Below are 16,836 nucleotides of genomic sequence, written 5' to 3' on the forward strand. Positions count from 1 at the left end.
CATTTCTCCCCACTGGCATCAGCTTGATCAGTAGTGAGTTGAGTCAATATATTTACACCAGGATTTTTTTTTTACCTGGTGCAACTTGTGCAATTGGGGGAATTTGAAATGTGTGCCAAGGTAATTTTTACTGTAAAAGGGCACCCACCACAAGCCCTTCTGCCCATTATGTAGCCCACCTCTTATCAGTTTCATCCTTCAAATTCCACCCTTATCAAAGAACTTCTCAATTCCCACCTCTCTTAGCCCAGAGTGAAGGATAACACACTTTTCAAATCCATTCATTTTTGCAGCATCATTGCAAGATCAGAAATATTCATGCCACTACCAAAGATTGTGTTTGGGCTTGTGGCTGGATCAAGAAGGTGTGACTTGGGTGAACACTGGTTAAAAATTGCTCTGAAACTAATTTCTCATATACCTGTAAGTGCAACCCCCTACAGGGCATACGTTGGGTTCACTCCGAGAAAGAGCACCTATATATGCTTTGCCACAAAGGTTGTGTCTTGGGTATCCAGGGAACAAATCTGGCCCTCTTACACCTTTATCTTGCCTTCCAGGATTCCCCGAATTGCATGGTCATGCCCCTTCACTATCCCCCATCCCCTCTTCTCCAATGCTTGATGGATTGTCCACTTTCGTGTTGCTTTCCCCCATTCGAAATGGCTTAAATGCCTCTCTTAAGGTTTCATTACTGGCAATTAAGCCATTAAGCTAAAGTATCCTTGTAGTTTTCTGCCTCACCCCTTTTGCCTTCATCCCTCTCTCCTTTCCCTTTAGCTCCCACCTACCACTGCAATGCAGCCCTCCAAAAGCCTCCCCAAAACTGAATTCAGTCTCATGTAAGAGCAGGATCAGAGTGGAGTTTCTAAAGTTGATTTTAACTGACAGACAAGCTCATGTGGTTCTGCAAGACTTTTAAAGATTCTCAAAGCCCGAAGGCTGGCAGTTTAAACTGAGCCCAGAAACAAACTGGGAGTCAATGCAGAGCAAACAGAATCCAAAGTATCAGAGGTTTGGAATATCATATATTTCCTATAGTAGCTAACATAAAAGTAATATTCAAATCTGAAAACAAAATGTCCCAACTTTTGCTTTATGCAACTGCTCTGGCATACATCAGGAACTGGGACTAGTTGCAAAGCTCCTTCTGGGACTAGCTGCAAAGCTCCTTCTGAGTTTCAAAACTGAAACAAGGAAATCCCACTTGTTCGAGCTCAACAGATTTCCTGCCCGGTTCTGACCCCATTACCCAAAGCAGGCTGAGCTGGGGTTTTATTTGCTGACTCTCATTTCTAAGATGGACAGTGATTTACATGTAACTTTTTAACCACTAACAATATCTGCACAATTAAGCACCCAAAAACATGCAGTTCTAGGCTGTTTTGCACAAAAGCACCTGATTCATTCAAATTGACTCATCCTACACAAACCATGCTTGATGAATGTGGGTTTGGGGTATTTATCTGCCCAAATTTCATTAGCAGTTAAAAGTTTACAAACTGTGGCCAGCCTCACAGATGAAAGTCCATGCGCTGGCTCAACCTGTGCCGCATTAAGTTAAAACCAGTCATGGGCCTACAATCAGCATCCAGGGTAGGAAGGGCTGCATTGTGAAAATTCATTGGGATTTCACACCTAGTTGGAGTCCTTACACATCTCTAAAATGTCTTATAAAGCCCAGCACACTGCAGGGCCAGGTTAGCTGAAGCATCGACTTCCCATACAAACCCATTCAGTTACTGAGACCTTCAATGCTTCCACTGCCCATCTTTATGGGTCCTTGTGTAGTTTTCAGACACTGTTCCTTACTGCTTACAATGTTGTTGCTAGAATCATGGCCCTTAATGCTTTCAGCCACACTGGAAGCCTTTTAGAGAAGGGAAGATCACCACTTCCTTCTCCTCCTTACCATTCAGACTCAAACAGAGACAACGGAAACAATGCAAATATGGTCTGGGAGTAAATGCTAAGCCGGGAAGGGGTCGACCTCCATGGCTGGGGACGATGAAAGCTGTAGTCAAAGGCATCTGGAGGACATCTGAGTTGGGATATGCCGAGGTCTCGTTAAGCATTTCTGCTCATGCTCTTCACTTCACTGGGGTTGCTATTTCTGATGCCTTTTTGCATGCCTGAATGCAAGTGCAGTCTCAGCTTTAGGTAGGCAACTAGTGAGACAGGCCGCTGTCAATTACACCAGGAATGGCGCAAGGGGCTGCGTGCTCTCTTTTCGGAGGACAGCTCTGTGAAGGGCTGCCCAGTTCAAGTCCCTTTTAAGGAACCATCCAAAGAAGAGCTAGGCCTCGAAGCCCCCCATCCACAGCACCTGGGCAGCAGACTAAGCAAGCCCATGAGGTCAGCTGGCTGCAGTCTCCACACTATTTCAACCGGAATACATATTTCTGGATTTGCATGTAGACATATAAATTAGCATATGGCAAGTCTATGCAAATTGGCATCTTCCTTCTTTCCGGTTTATAAGCACAGTCTCCTCATCAAAGGAAAAGGGGCAACCCCAGTCAAACTCAGAGACAAAAAATAACCCCTGGTCTTGCCCCTCAACTCTTGCCAGCTCCAGTGAACACACTGACTGGATTTACACAACATGGTATGTGAACGGTGGAGTGACATGTTGTTTGAACCCAGACAGAATGGCTCACCTTCTGTTGGGTTTTGACAGCAGGAGAAGCTGTGCCCAGCTGATATGCCCTGATGGCTTGTTGCGTTGTGTGAACTCGTCTCTCCCTCCTTCCTTTCCCTGCACTTCATCCACAAAGGATCTCCAAATGTATACACAATATTGAAAAGCAGATAAACAAGTCCAAAAACAAATACACAAAAACCATACAATTATACACTGAAAGACCAATTATAACAACAACCATTCTTCAGTCTATAAGCCAAATGAGAGCAAAGCAGTCTAAAAGAATTCAGTCTAAACATAAACCCAATTTCTAATGTCAATATGCTTGTCATCTTAATCCAGTTATGCAAAGAAAACATAGGTGTTGCCAAACATGTCCCTTGGGAGGGTATTGCCTATTGCAGGGCCACCACAAAGGAGGACTTTCCCCCTTGTAAAAGCATCAGGTATGTCTCCTCCTCCTCAAGATATTCAGGAAAAGGCCTCTCTTGAAGTGGTTGGTGTAGGAACAGAATCATGTGGGAGGAGATGGCATTTCCCTTCAGTCCCATCTTCTTCTTTGCCCCAACAAACTGGGAAGCAGTTGCAACAAACCTCAGGAAGAGCAGCTCCGGCGTGGCCCCCGATTTGCCTAGTGTGTTGTTACTCAATGAATACAAGCTGGAGGTTGTCCCTCTTCTCCTTGCCGTCACCACTACAGCTCCCACTGTTTCGCAGGTCAAGTGAAGGAACGTGGGAGTTCTGATTTGGGAGGCGAGCTGCTGGGAAGTGTTTTTATGAATGGCAAGATTGTGTGTGCGTGTGGGGTGGGGGGGATTTCCTAGTGCTCATATTGGTTCTGAGGCCTGGGGTGGGAGACCCCACATGCCTGGCCCACCAGAAAGCCAGGCTGCCAACTAGAAAGTGGAATGGGAACAAAGAGCTGATCTACAGATTCTCCCGAATAAAGCGGAACAACATGGCAGAGTTCAGAGACAGGGGAATGGAGTGGATCACTTTATACAGACAACCAGTGGTCCCCGGGTGACTTTGGGCCAGTCGCTGACTCTCAGCTGAAGCTACCTCACAGGGTTGTTGTGAGGATAAGATGGAGAGCAGGAGGATTACGCAAGCCACCTTGAGTTCCTTGAAGGCAAAAAGGTGGAATATAAATTAAATAAATATACCATAGGCAGAAGATGGCTCCCAGCATGAATGCCATCATAAGTGGGAACAGGATGGGCTAGAACATTCCCCCTGTTGTGCTTGTTGATTGGTCTCCTGGAAAGCATTCCTGCCACCTGCTGCCTAATGTACCCAAACCTGCATCTCTCCACCTGCAGTCTGAAATGGCATTTAGTTTACCACCGTGGGAGCTGCCTCCCTCATTCTAGGGACGGGTGAACATGTCATTTCTGTTCAGTTTTGAAAAGCATTTACCAAAGTTCACAAATGTCATCATATTTAGCAGAGAAAGAACTTTAGATGTGAAGTTCTTTGTCTCAAACCCAAACAACAAAAGGAAAACAAACTGAACAGATTCGTCTAACCAGGACCAGAGCTTCTGGGAATTTAGTTCTTAAAAGTCCAAATATGAATCTCTCTGTATTTAACTACGTTAGTGCTAGGTTAGAATTTCTTTTATGAACTGAAAATCTTGCATTGGTACAAAGCACACTGGGATGTTGGTGACAAACGCCAAGGCAGGAAGCATAAGTGAGCTGCATTTCCAATTTTTATGCATATTATGTACATCCAAAATAGAGACACGTTCATGTGCCCCGTGAGAAGCAAGCACCATGCCAGCATTGGGAGCACTCACCGGAGAAAGACAGATGAATCCCCGAATTTGAACATTCATAATATGCGACAACACAGGAAGACTTACTCATGCTTTCTATATTCACACATGCCATTGACATCCCAAGTGTGAGGTGTTGTGCGTATTTGACATTTCTTCAGTACTCTTCTTAAAGCCTCCCCAAAGTGTATTTGAACCAGTTGTCATCCAACTTCCAAGGGGTGGAAGCCATACAGGAAGCTTCAGAGCACAGTGGGAAATGTTATGTACAAGAACTTGCTCTGATCCCTGCCCGACGTCTCATGAGGATACCGGTGTTTTAAGGATGTCACACTCTGGCCTGGAGCCTTGAAGTTTTGCCTTTTTGACCTCCAGGAGGGCCAGGTTGTTCAGCAGGGCGTTTGGGGGAAGTCTAGGGTCATGAGTTTGCTTAACAAAGTCCAGACTCCAGGAGGAGCACTTGGACTTGAGGTACTGTCCCCCTGTTCTACATGAAAAGCTTCATACATTTGGACCACCCCTTTCCAATTTGGTGCCCTCCAGACGTTTTGGGCTCATCTCTTAGTATTCCTGAGCACAGCCCATGCCGGGTGCAGCTGATGAGAAGCAAACACTGAAACACCTGGGCGGGGGCGGCACAAGGTTGGGAAAGTTGCTTTAGAATTTCCTGGTAGGAAACTGCCTTTTTCAGCAAGCTTGCTTAGAAGAAGTCCCCAGTGAACAGAAGTGGGACTTGATTCCAAGTGAACTTGCTTAGGATCTGACAACAGGCTGTCTTTAGAAGTTTTATATAGCTCCAGGAAAAAAATAATCTACTTAATAATATGCATTTTAAAACTTAATCTACATTTGTCGTCACCACAGATTTCTACAAGAGTCTTTATACTGGCTGTTTTTCACTGCACGGAGGGACAAAAAATAGCAATATCTGAAAAGTGCTAAAATTGTACTTCCTTTTCCTCCCATGCCTATCAGCATAACAATGATTTTGTGGGACTGGCATTCATTCTGTCCAATCAGTTGTCAACAGTGACTGACAAGAGTTCTGGAGGATGTGGCATCAGGACATGCAAATTGGGTGTTTAAAAATATACACCTTCCTCAAGTTAAATATTTATCACATCTGCAGTTTGCACAAGTTGCAATGCAAATCGTAGGATTATTACCATCCGTGGTCTGCAGAATATTTTGGAACCTGCTCAAAACCAGCTGAGATTTGGTGAGTTGCAGAAAGACTATATGGTCCATCATGACTGCAGAGTAGCAAGGCGGTGCCCTCTAGATGTGTTGGACTACAGCTCATATCATCCCCAGCCAGGATATGGGAGGGTGTCACATTTGGGGAGGGTGATCATGCTCAGCATCCAACTGTGTGGTATGCGAGGTTGGGAATTTGGTCCTTCTTCAGCACGAGGACCAACTTCAGTTGTGCAGGATCACAAGGCCTCAGCTGCCAAACATCGGTGGGTTGTATGCATGGGGAGCTGCCGTCCAGCAAAAGCACTGCCTCTCTCAGGAGCTCCTAACTATCCTGTAAGGAAGTCTTTCTACTCCAAGCTGCCCAGCTGAAGCAAAAAGGCCTTGTGCACCTACTTAGAAGTGCATCATTCTGATTTTGACTGTGTCAGCTCTGTTTTCTCCTCTTGGTACTTTTTACTGCTGATGCACAAACAGGAGCTGAGAAACAAATGAAAACCAGAAGGACAAGGATTTATGCTGGGACTTGGCATCAACTGGAGAGAAAGATGTGTAGCCCCTTTCTGCTCTGAGCGCTGTGCCAGGTGCAGATCAGACTGTGAGGGTGCTCAAGGAACAGGATGATGTCCAAAGGAGCTTAATTCTTCCCCAACTTCCCAGGCAAGGCTTCCTTTCACTTGCTGCTTACTAAAACCACCCATATGACTAATACCCAAAGCTTGCCCAGTGGTGCCATCAGGGATTAGCTCCACAGCCACATTCAGCAGAAGGACCCCTAAATGCAGCAGGGCTGCTTACTGCATTTTGAAGCGAAATCCGGCCTCTTCTCACCTAAAAGGGTGGCCAGGAGCCTAAAACCGTTAAATATCCAGACTCTAAAACTGCCTAACTGTGGAATCAACTCACTTGGGAAAGCAGGCCAACTCAGTTTCACATCTTTACAAAGATGGACACCAAGGCTCAATCTGCTCGGGCCACTCAGTTGGATTCCCCTTTCCATGGTTTGGGGGATGCGACTGTCGTCGCTGTGTGGTTTTAATTCAGCTATCTCCTAGGCTGCAATTGAGAAAGAAAGAGTAGCAAGAAAATGCTTTCAACTCTAGTCCTTGCTGTTCTCTGTCCACCCAAAATTAACACACAGTTGCATAGTGAGTAGTTGCTTTTCTACCCACAGGGAAAAAGATGCCATATATTTCCACTCAGTTTGGGAATGCACCTTTTCTGAGAGGGCAAAAATGGCAGGAAACCAACGCAGTAAACAGTATCTTTTCCAGAGAACTCTCAGCCCTCTTTCTCTCTCATATTTTCTGTGTGTGTGTCATTCATCCTTTTTTGTTTGTTTAGTTCAAGTGTAAAAACAACAATAAAAGAACTTGTATTCTAAAATACTGTCTATAATAAATTCAACCCATCCAACTTTTCTTTTTTCTTTTCTTTTTCTTTTTGGTAAAACCGTGGTGGGCTCCCTTATACATCTTTCCACCTACCCAGAATCTGTACCCCACCAACTCAGGCTGCCCAAGAGACCCTTCACTAAACCAAGAGATAAGAAAGAAAGAGGTGTTTTCTGAGGTTCTTTGTTATCTGACCCCAGTAAGCAAAAGTTCCACACCTTCTCAATCACCACAGACATCAAGAAAGCTCTTTCAAACATCATCAGACCTACTCACACGTTCCCTTTGCACACAGCTCACTTTCCATTTGACTACGGTGGTCAAAAAGTCACAAGGTGTATTGACCTATATCTAACCCCATTTTATGGATTCATTGTATTTATGTTCTGCATTTTTTATTCGGAAAAAGCTAAGCTGGCTGACTTAATTCTCCTTCTCCACCCCATTGCATCCTCACAACAAACCTGCAGAGTGGGTCAGTGTCTTGCCCAGGTCACCCAGTCGAGCTTCATGACTGAATAGGAACTAGAACCTGGGTCTCCCAAGTCCCAGTCCAGCAGTCTTAACCACTATACCGTACTGGCTGCAAGTTCATAATTACATGCATGGAACTCTGGGTTTGCTTTAGTTTGAGGACTGTGCACAGGAGGGCCAAAACCTCTCTCCAGAAAAGCACGACCACTCACTCAACATGCCCAAAGTTTGCTTACTTGTGCGTTTATATTTCCATCCCACCATTTTTCATACAAGGCAGCCAAGACTGCCGACATAATCCTCATCTCCATTTTATCCTTCATCCAGCCTTCCAGGATGTTAGGGTGAGAGAGTTAGAGAATGGTCCAGACACACCCAGTAGAGTTCACAGCCAAGTGAGCACTAGAACATGGATCTCCCCAGTCCTAGTTCACACAGACTCTCTATCATCACCACCACCACCACCACCACCACATTGCAGTTATATCCTGCCTTTTTTCCTCTTTTGAGGAACTCAAAGCAGTTTACATATCCTAACAACAACCCTGCGGGGTAGATTGGGTTAAGAGTCTAACACTGGTCCAACGTCACCCACTGAGCTTCACGGCTTAGTGGGGACTAGAAAGAAACCAGATCTCCTGGATTCCCAGTCCAACACTCTAACCACCACTCCACACTGGTTCCCAGTTATGCTCCACCGACTCTTGGTGCTCACGACCACTTCTGCGGCAATTGTCTGCAGACTTCCCATCTTGCTCGCAGCTCTGCACACAGTCACCACCAAGAGATTTTGCTGCCCAAGGGGCAAGAACAAAATAGTGCCCACTGAAAGGTCCAGATATTTTTTCCTTTACAGTCGCTATATAAGTTCAAGGAAGGTCAAATGAAGCCAGTTCGCAATCAAACGCAATCAAACGACTTTGTTCCCTATCCCTTTTGAAGGATGCTTTTCCATCATTAGGATGGAAGAGAAACGTGTTTAGTCTGCATTTTAATGCACTTAACCAATGTAGTTTCAAACCAACATGGGAAACTGTCACTCCTGCAAAATCTACATTTTTCCAAATCTTGCAGTGGAGTTTTCCCATTAAAAATAGCATACAAAATGTGCCTATAAGCAAATATAATGCTCAAACATGCATTGTACTAGGAAAATTGCTCCCAAAAGAGCTTATTAGGCAGAATTGCATACAACAAATGCATGTATCTGGGAAGGTATCTACAAAAATGTGTAACCAGTCTTACGTTAACCTAAAAGCAAAAAAAATCTCGGTTTTCAGGGCAAACCAAATATAAAATTGGAAAACAATCCTTCCGGTTGAAGAGTCAAATATAAGTCTAGAAAAATGAGAAACCAAGAACAACTGAAGTTTGCCCATTCACTACTGTTAACAATTGAAATGCTAGTTCCGAATTTTCACAACCCCGTGTTCCAAACTGTTCCGTCTGTTCTGACAGTAGCAACAGTCTCAGCCAGATTCTGTGCTGTAGCTTGATGCGCATCAGAACAAGAAGGGAGCCTTACAGTTGTCTGAACATTCAAAGAAATGAGCTAGCTCAACCATGCCACTAACACTTGATTTGGATCCTGCTTCTTCTCCTTCATTGTATATAGAAGTGTTTTTGTTCCAGGAGGGGAAGGGGAGTTAATGAGTACATGGGTCCTGCACTCTTCCATACACAGAATAACCCTCTGGAGCAGGCCAAAGGTCCAGCCGGTCACACATCCTGCATTCTATAGGCAAAGCCAGATGCTTTCAGGAAGCCCCCAAGCAGGGCAGAATTGTTAACAGCCAGTCCTGTCCTCAGGCCCTGCAACCGGCCAATCCTGGCGCCAGGTTCTTTTCGAGGGAGGGGACTGGGGCAAGGTGCAGCCGGTGACCCCTTCCCTGGATTGGTCCAGCTCCTGCCACACATCTATTCACCTGCCCAACCTGTGCAGTGGCCCAGAGAGCATCCAGCTTTATTCCTGCTCTCTTATCGCTGCCGGCATACGCAGCACACGCAAATTGGCAGTGGCAGCAAGCAGCCCAGTAGGGCCAGGGGGCTTCACGGGGGTGACAGCAAGCCCCTTGCTGTGGGGGAGGTCCTGGCAATCTCCCACAAGGCCTGCTCCCGGTGCTGACCCTGGCGAGAGCAGCCACTGAGAGACCGACATTCTTCCAACAACTCCTCTTGAAAAGTTACTACGTGCAGCAGGAAGCAATACTTGCTCTAAGCTGCCCAGATTATAACGTGCCTCTTTTCTTCAGATGATCCCTGAGCTCTGAGTATTCCAAGGAAGAAAAGGGATTGTTTATTTTCCTCCCTGCCCACTTTCTCCACTCCATGCATCAGTTGTGTGTGTGCTCCTGGCGCCCTGGGTTGCTCATGACATGGGAAGGCATGATCCAGGAAGGGGTGAGACGTTCACGGAATTGCAGCATGCCTTTCAAACAGAGATCCCATTCTCCCATTCCTTCCTCCCCACAAGAGCTACATTGCGGGGGCAAACACTCTACAACTAAACGGGACTTTTTTTTTCTTGGTGAGATTGCGCAAGAAGCTCAGCAGAGACAAGGGGGGGAAAGCAAAAAGAGAAAGAAAACAGTGTCCGATGAGCAACAACAGGTCTCTCCTACATCCGGCTTAAGGGGATTCTAAGTTCCAATAATAGAAGAGAGAACAAGACAGGCATGAGGCAGCATATAAGCAAGCAGCTGGACGTGTTCTGCATTTCTAGCTTTCAGCAGTGGAAATCTTAATTTCACAAGAAAGGAACATTCACAGCTTCCTCTTGGCCATGTGGTGTCCGTCAGCAGTTCAGGGTTCACCCAGCAAATCAGTGCACGCAAGCTAACATTTCTCCTAGGTGAAGAGATTCCAGCTATGGTCAATGCTCAAGAATGGGAAAGAGTGTGTGTGTGCAGAATACACAACCCTCTTCCATTCTTATCAGCTCAGACATAAAGCTCCACACATTTATTCCCCTGTCTGGAACATACTTGTCAAAAGATCCCAATTTTGGCAGCATTACTGGTGATATTAATTTCCACTAAGAGGGATTAAGCTGCTTAAATAATTACAGCTCATTTACTAAGACTTAGTGCATTTTGTTTTAAAACAAAACAAAACAACAACAACCCACATCCTATTGCTGGTTTCTCGGCCTTTACATGCAACATGTCACCAACATCCTAGCCTTAGATGCATTTATTTGCAATTACCAACTCATTGATTTTAACAGAGCTCATTTCTAAGGAAGCATGCTTTCGATCATGGTCTAAAAATAGTTTTTTAAACACACACAAGTTGGAACTAAATGAGGACCCGATGGAGTAAATTGCCTCTCCCACTCTTGGCTTGGGAAGTGGAACAAACCTCAACTCTGTGCAATGTTCGACAATGACAACAGCTACGCCATCACTACACAAACAACATCCTGGACTGCTTGCACACAGCATAACAACTTTTCCACATCGTCTGAATTTCTTCTGCTTCTCCATCTGGATGTTCCCCCTCTACCCATGCATCTTTTAAAGCCAACGAAGACACTGCCCATCTCCAGGACTTGTGGCAGCACATTCCATAAATGAATTATGTTGTAAATGAAACAGTACTTTGTTTAGTCCACCCGGAAATGACTGCCAATCAACTTCTACTATTACGAGAGAAAGGAATCCCACTGACCCCCATAATAAAAATCGTGTAATATTAGACTTGAAAAAGAGTCTGGAGATCATCTAGCCCAAACTTTTGCTCAACTCAGGAACCTTTTGCACGCCACCTCCCTGAGGTTTAGCCCTCCAGGTTCTGCTCTTCAGTGCTATTTCAAACAAAGGAGAACCCCTCACCTCCCAAGGCACAGTCAATTCCATTGCAAAGCAGTCCTTACCACTACCACGTTTCTCCTAAACATTTAGCCCAAATCTGCTCCCTTGCAGGACTTCTTATCCACCTTCTCCACTCCACAGCCGATGTTATGTGTGATCCATGCCACGTCCCAAAACCTTAGAGTTAGAATAGTAAGAGTAGTTCGGAAACATTTTTAAGCACTTTCTGCTGCGGCCCACCTGCTTCTATCATCCTGTCCTGATCAGACGAAACTGACTTTTCCTGATACACAATTTCACACAGAACTGTGTTTTGGTTTTTGCTTTTTTAAACAGAAAAGCAGTTTTAAAAACACACACATGAAGAACACTCCCTGTACCCACCCTTCCCTTCTGACCATCCCAAAGCATTCTGAAAACAACCCCAAAGCAAGGCTGAGCACAGAAGCACAAGGCGAGCAGGCTGAGATGCGATGGACGCTTCCCTTCCCTGGAAGCGAGACCCGCTGAACGCAGCATGCACAGCCCCGCATCCTCGGCCCCAAGCAACTCGGTGGCTCTTACTTTGGAGCAAGCTTGCATAAACCACGTTGCCAAGCTGCCCCTCCGCAGCTTTCGCGTGCATACACAACATCCAAATATCCCATCCCGGGCGCTAAACTGCCGCTCCCCACCCCAACCGCCCTTCCATAAACCCGGCCAAAAGAAATCCTGCTCCAGGATTCCTGACACCTCCGCCCCCCCCTCCCCCGCGCGCGCTTTTTTCCGCGGGGAGGGCGAGTGGCAGGGCTGCAGCACACAATTAACGCCACACTCGCAATTAGCCCTCGAGCCGGGTTTTGTGTGGCTGTTTTCTCGCTCCGCTTTCTAGTCTTGGCTCTTGGCCCTTTGCCTGGCGTCGGCTCAAGGGAAACAAGCCCTCAGTTAATAATTACACGATGCGGGACTTCTGCAGCCAGCGAGAGAGAGAGAGAGAGAAAGAGAGAGAGAGATAGTGTGTGTGTGTGCGTGTGTGTCCGTCCCGGTGGCGCATTTCAGCCCAGTGACCTCATCAGAGCAGAGTGAGACAGGCCGGCGTGTTACCACGGCCCCCTCTGCGCGCACGTCGGGGCTGCCCTTCTCTCTCTCGCCCAGCTGACCACAGCTGACGCCAGGAAAGCGCAGCCCGGGGCTCGCCGCCGCCGCCGCGCGGCTCCAGGGAGCGCGGGGCGCTGCCGGGTCCCTTACCGAGGCTCCGCGCCACCACATGGTCCCCTCGCCTCCCCGCGCGGCCGTCTCTTCCCGCGACGTCGGTCCGCCTGGAAAGAAAGAGGAACCCTGAGACGCCCGCGGGGGGGATGTTTCTCTGCCGAGCGGCGGCGCACGGGGGGGGGGGGGAGGTTATTTTAAAGCTCCTTATTTGGGCAGTGATGTCAAGGGAAGTCGGGCAGGCGGCACCGCCCACTTTCTCTCCCAGCCGCCCTCTCTGGTTTTCGTTTCTCCGCCGCCGCCGCCGCCCCCCGCTCCCATGCACGGCACGGTGTCCCCCGTGGTCCGGCAGCTGGCGGGGCTCTCGACAGACAAGGGACGCCTTCAGCCCTCCGAGCACGGAGCAAGCCGTCTCCCCTTGGCGATCCGCCGCCCGCTTGCGCACACACAGACACACGCGCGCTGCCTCTCTCACGAGCGCGCACTCTGCCACTTCCACACGCACAGCTTTCGCAGCGCTCCCGCTCCCGCGCACTGCGCTTCTGTGCCCGGCGCGTGATCGCCCCAGAGCGCAGGGCTGCGGCGGCCGCCAAAAGCCAACCAAGGGGCGCCTCCTGCAGGGGCCACGCAAAAAGCAGCCCGGTCGGGTCCAGCCGGCTTCGCTGAGCGGCACGGGATTGCCGCCAGCAGGAACCAGCGCGGAAAGCAGCGAGGCCGCTTCCTTTGCACGAGGGCTTTTGCGCCCGGCGCCCGAAGGCGCAGCTTTCGGGGAGAGGGATGAGCCAGGCGGGCCCAGCCACACTTCCGACCTTCTGGCGGCGGGTCGTTGGGCATGAAGTCAGCCGGGAGTAAGAGACGCTCTGCACATGTTCAGATGGCAACGGGGGAAGAGAACGCGCTGCCCGCAGAAAGGGCGCGCACGCCTCTCGCCCCGGGCCGGCTCCGGCTTGCCAGGGAGGGGAAGGCGGCGAAGGGCCGCCCGGGTCCCGCCGCGAGCTTGGCGCGACGACCCACGGCCCCGGAAGAGACGCAGCGTCCTCGGGGCAGCGCCGCGCTTGCCTCCCGCGGCGCCCGGGGTCGTCGCCCCCCGCGGCGGGCTCCGCGCAACCTCCGCGCCGCCAGCCCTTGGCTCGCTCGCCGCTTGCAGGAGCCGTTCCGCCTCCGGCCCGGGCCCATTGAGTAAGCGCGGCCCACGGGCGCCTGCCCCCGCGGCACGGGGAGCGGAGATAACAACACCAGGGCCCCTGAGTCACTTCTCCCCTCCTTCCCAGCGTGAGTAACACCTCCCTCGGCGGGGAAACCGGATAAACAAGGTGGCTGTCGAGTCATTAACATTTCTGCAAGTTTATAGGAATCCACGTTTACGAGAGTCCTTGGGTAGCAGCCTATCCTCGCCGCGGTCCTGTGGAGAAGACCGGGCTCGAGCTGAAATCCACGGTCAGACATGAAGTGCACTGGATTGCTGGCCATTTCAAGGCTTAGCAGTCCACCTTGCTGGGGTGTTGTGAGGAGGAAAGGGGTGTGGGTGGGGTGAACCATGGGCACAGCCTTGAACTCCTTGGAAGAACACTGCAGTACTGTGCTAGTCATTGATTATATTTACACTGCCCCTTTTTTCCTTTCATAACCCCCCACTACCCAATCTTACCTTCACAACAACCTGTAAGGAAGGCATCCCTCCAAAACAAACTGTGGTGCTCGGGGTGGTTACCGATAATAAAACCAAGACTGAAGTATGTTTGGTTAAAACAATACTAAAACAGCATTTGGAAACACAATTTAAAAACAGAGCAATAAAAGGAATAATAAAGAAGTTAAATGTATTTACATAACATGGTGGTGATGGTGATAAAGCACAGGCCAAACCCTATGTGGGATTTGGAAACCGAATGGTGATTGGTGACCCAGTAATCTAAGCAGTGAAGTAGAGGATTACTGGCACAGAGGTACCCTGTGCTGCTCATGCTTCCTTCACATTCCTTTGTCTCCTTACATCTCTTACAGTTTTGTTTTTCCTTTACCTGAAATGGTATAATATAAAAACACATAAACATGGTACAGGGGCCTGGGGCAGTAATGCAGACTGTATCTGCTTGCTGGGTTGTGATAAGAACTGCCACAAGGTAACACCAGAGAAGTCCTTTAGGCACTTGAAAAAGTCCTGGGTACATGGTGATGTTGCTAGTGAGGAGGAGACTCATCGAGTCATAGCAAAGGCAGGGCAATGCTTTGACTGCCAGGTAATGCTTCGAAGCCCATCAGAGTTTTCAGATTCCCAGCTGCAAGGTGGAAAATCACCCTGACCACCTCATGGCTAGGAATCCTCAGCTGACACAGAGAGATCTGTGCTTACTGCTTCTCTGGTCATGGCAGCCTTGGAGAAGGGCTTTGGGGAGCACCACAGCAGGAGGGGACGCGAGCAGCACCGTCAAGAGGCGAGATACTTGGCAGCACCTTGGCCTCCTTCTGTGATGAAGTGTCACACTTAGATGGCCAAGGTTAGTCATTTAAGGGCCTTGAAGTGCAGAGATGCACTGTTTGAGATGCCCATGATCTTCAAAGTTTGAAGGGTTCTGTGCATCCCAACAGGATTGTCCCATAGTGGGGTACAGCGTCCATCCTAGAGAAGGACACTCCTGTCTCTCACAGGAACACTTGTATGCTAAGAATCTTGGATAGCACTGTGCTCAAACATCTTGCTTTGAAACATAAGACTGCAGGGCCTTCTCCAAAGGGGCTCCTTTGATGTGGTTTTTCCTTCCTAAAGAAACGCCCTTGCTCAGTTGTGCGAATGCTTGGAAACCCTGTAAAACAGGAAGTCACTGAGACACTGGAGGAGATGCAGTAGCTTGATGTTTGTTCCCTCACTCTGACTGTATTTTATGAAGCATTCTAATGTTTTACAGATGTGATTGCAACACATGTGCAGTTTAACTTATGTATTTATTTAGGGCACAAGCCTATTAATTGCACCCTTGCTGATCAGAGGCCTCCAGACTTGGAGGAGTCCAATCATCCAGCGCGGGGCAGGAGGTGACAATCTTGGCTCCAGGGGAGGCATATGGCTAGAGAGGCAGTGGTTTTCTCCCCTCTTCCAAAGTTAAAGGGCTTTCGCTTTCCTGGGATGGGTTTCATCCTATGTCCCTGGAATGCTCACCACAGGCTTGCCCTCTTCACCGATTTATATACTGCTTATATACTGTACATGTTTTTAAGTGGTTTAGATGACTGGAAGGCAGGTTATACATATAAAAATAACCACTGTTGGCCTGAATTTGGAAGAAAGGATGCTTCTTGAAAATAGTCCAGATTTTTGTTTCAGTGCAACGTAAGCCAGCCAGCCCCCTCCTTCCTCAAGCCAGCCCCTACACCACTACCCCATACTAAAGTAGCTCGCCTCAAATTGGAAAGTAGGTGTTTACTTTGTAATAGAAAGTTGCCTCTGGCTAGGAACAATTGTTTGCTTTGTGGGAGCACGGAATGCACACTTCGGCCACATGGCAAACCATATACTCTTTTAATGACTCAGCAAGGTCCATTGTCAAGGTGCAATCTGCTACTAGTGATGTGCTTCTTTAAGCTCTGGCTGTGGATACATTAAACCCACATTTACCCCCACACTGCATTAGCTGAAACACACACACAAACAAAACTGTCCGATTTAAACACCAACAAAAACACTCCAAGCCATAAACCAAAACAACGTCACAAGCTAGCTTGCAAGAGCAGAGAGGGCACTAATTCTGCATATATTTATCAGACCAGCACCATGTTCTTCTTTTCCAGATTGGCAAAAAGGTTGGGGAAATGCTGCGGTGGGCCTGCTGTAGCAGTCGGTTTGGAGCAATGGCGTTGTGGAATAAAGGGTATCTCTTGTGGGCCATGGAATGTCTGGCAACCCTAGAATACTAGAGGCAAAGGAGAGGTCTCGGGAACTATTCACACCCAACCACATCTCGGGACTTCTGCCAGAGGAGAAACACTGTTCCTGTTTCTTCAGTTTGCACAACGGGCCCACCAGGGCCTGTGCATGGCAGACAGCTGCTCCCAGGTAGACCAGTTAACAAGTATGAGAGGCTTCCTTTATGGTGGCATGTGGAGAAGACATTGCCGATCAGAGTCGCTACTGTGCTTCCTTGAAGCCGAAAGTGGGATATTTGCCACCAGCACTTAATTTCCAAACTGGAAAGCGCCAGCGTTCTCACCTAACTGGGAAAGCATGCGCTTCAGCCTCGCGGGGAATATTCCTAACAGCAGATGGAATGTGGACAGCTGTGGCCACACAGTGATGAAAACAAGGGACATTCTGATACATGTGCCCACAGCTTTCTTAAAGGAGCCCAGGAA

At 48.2% G+C, this 16,836-nt stretch overlaps 1 protein-coding gene across 4 annotated transcripts in view; it reads right to left on the bottom strand.

The window, feature by feature from the left end:
- Positions 1-16,836, bottom strand: part of HIVEP3 (HIVEP zinc finger 3) — a 244,282-nt gene that overhangs the window by 96,117 nt on the left and 131,329 nt on the right. The window contains exon 1 of one of the 4 annotated variants that reach the window (XM_044435200.1): positions 12,529-12,604. The exons of the other annotated variants lie outside the window; for them this stretch is intronic. The gene's annotated coding sequence lies outside the window, so the exon portion shown is untranslated. Of the gene's footprint in view, positions 1-12,528; positions 12,605-16,836 lie in introns of those variants that run through there. 4 annotated transcript variants of the gene reach the window in all.

This window comes from Varanus komodoensis, unplaced genomic scaffold (assembly GCF_004798865.1).
Source record: "Varanus komodoensis strain SLA01 unplaced genomic scaffold, ASM479886v1 scaffold29_1, whole genome shotgun sequence".
Taxonomy (NCBI): domain Eukaryota; kingdom Metazoa; phylum Chordata; class Lepidosauria; order Squamata; family Varanidae; genus Varanus; species Varanus komodoensis.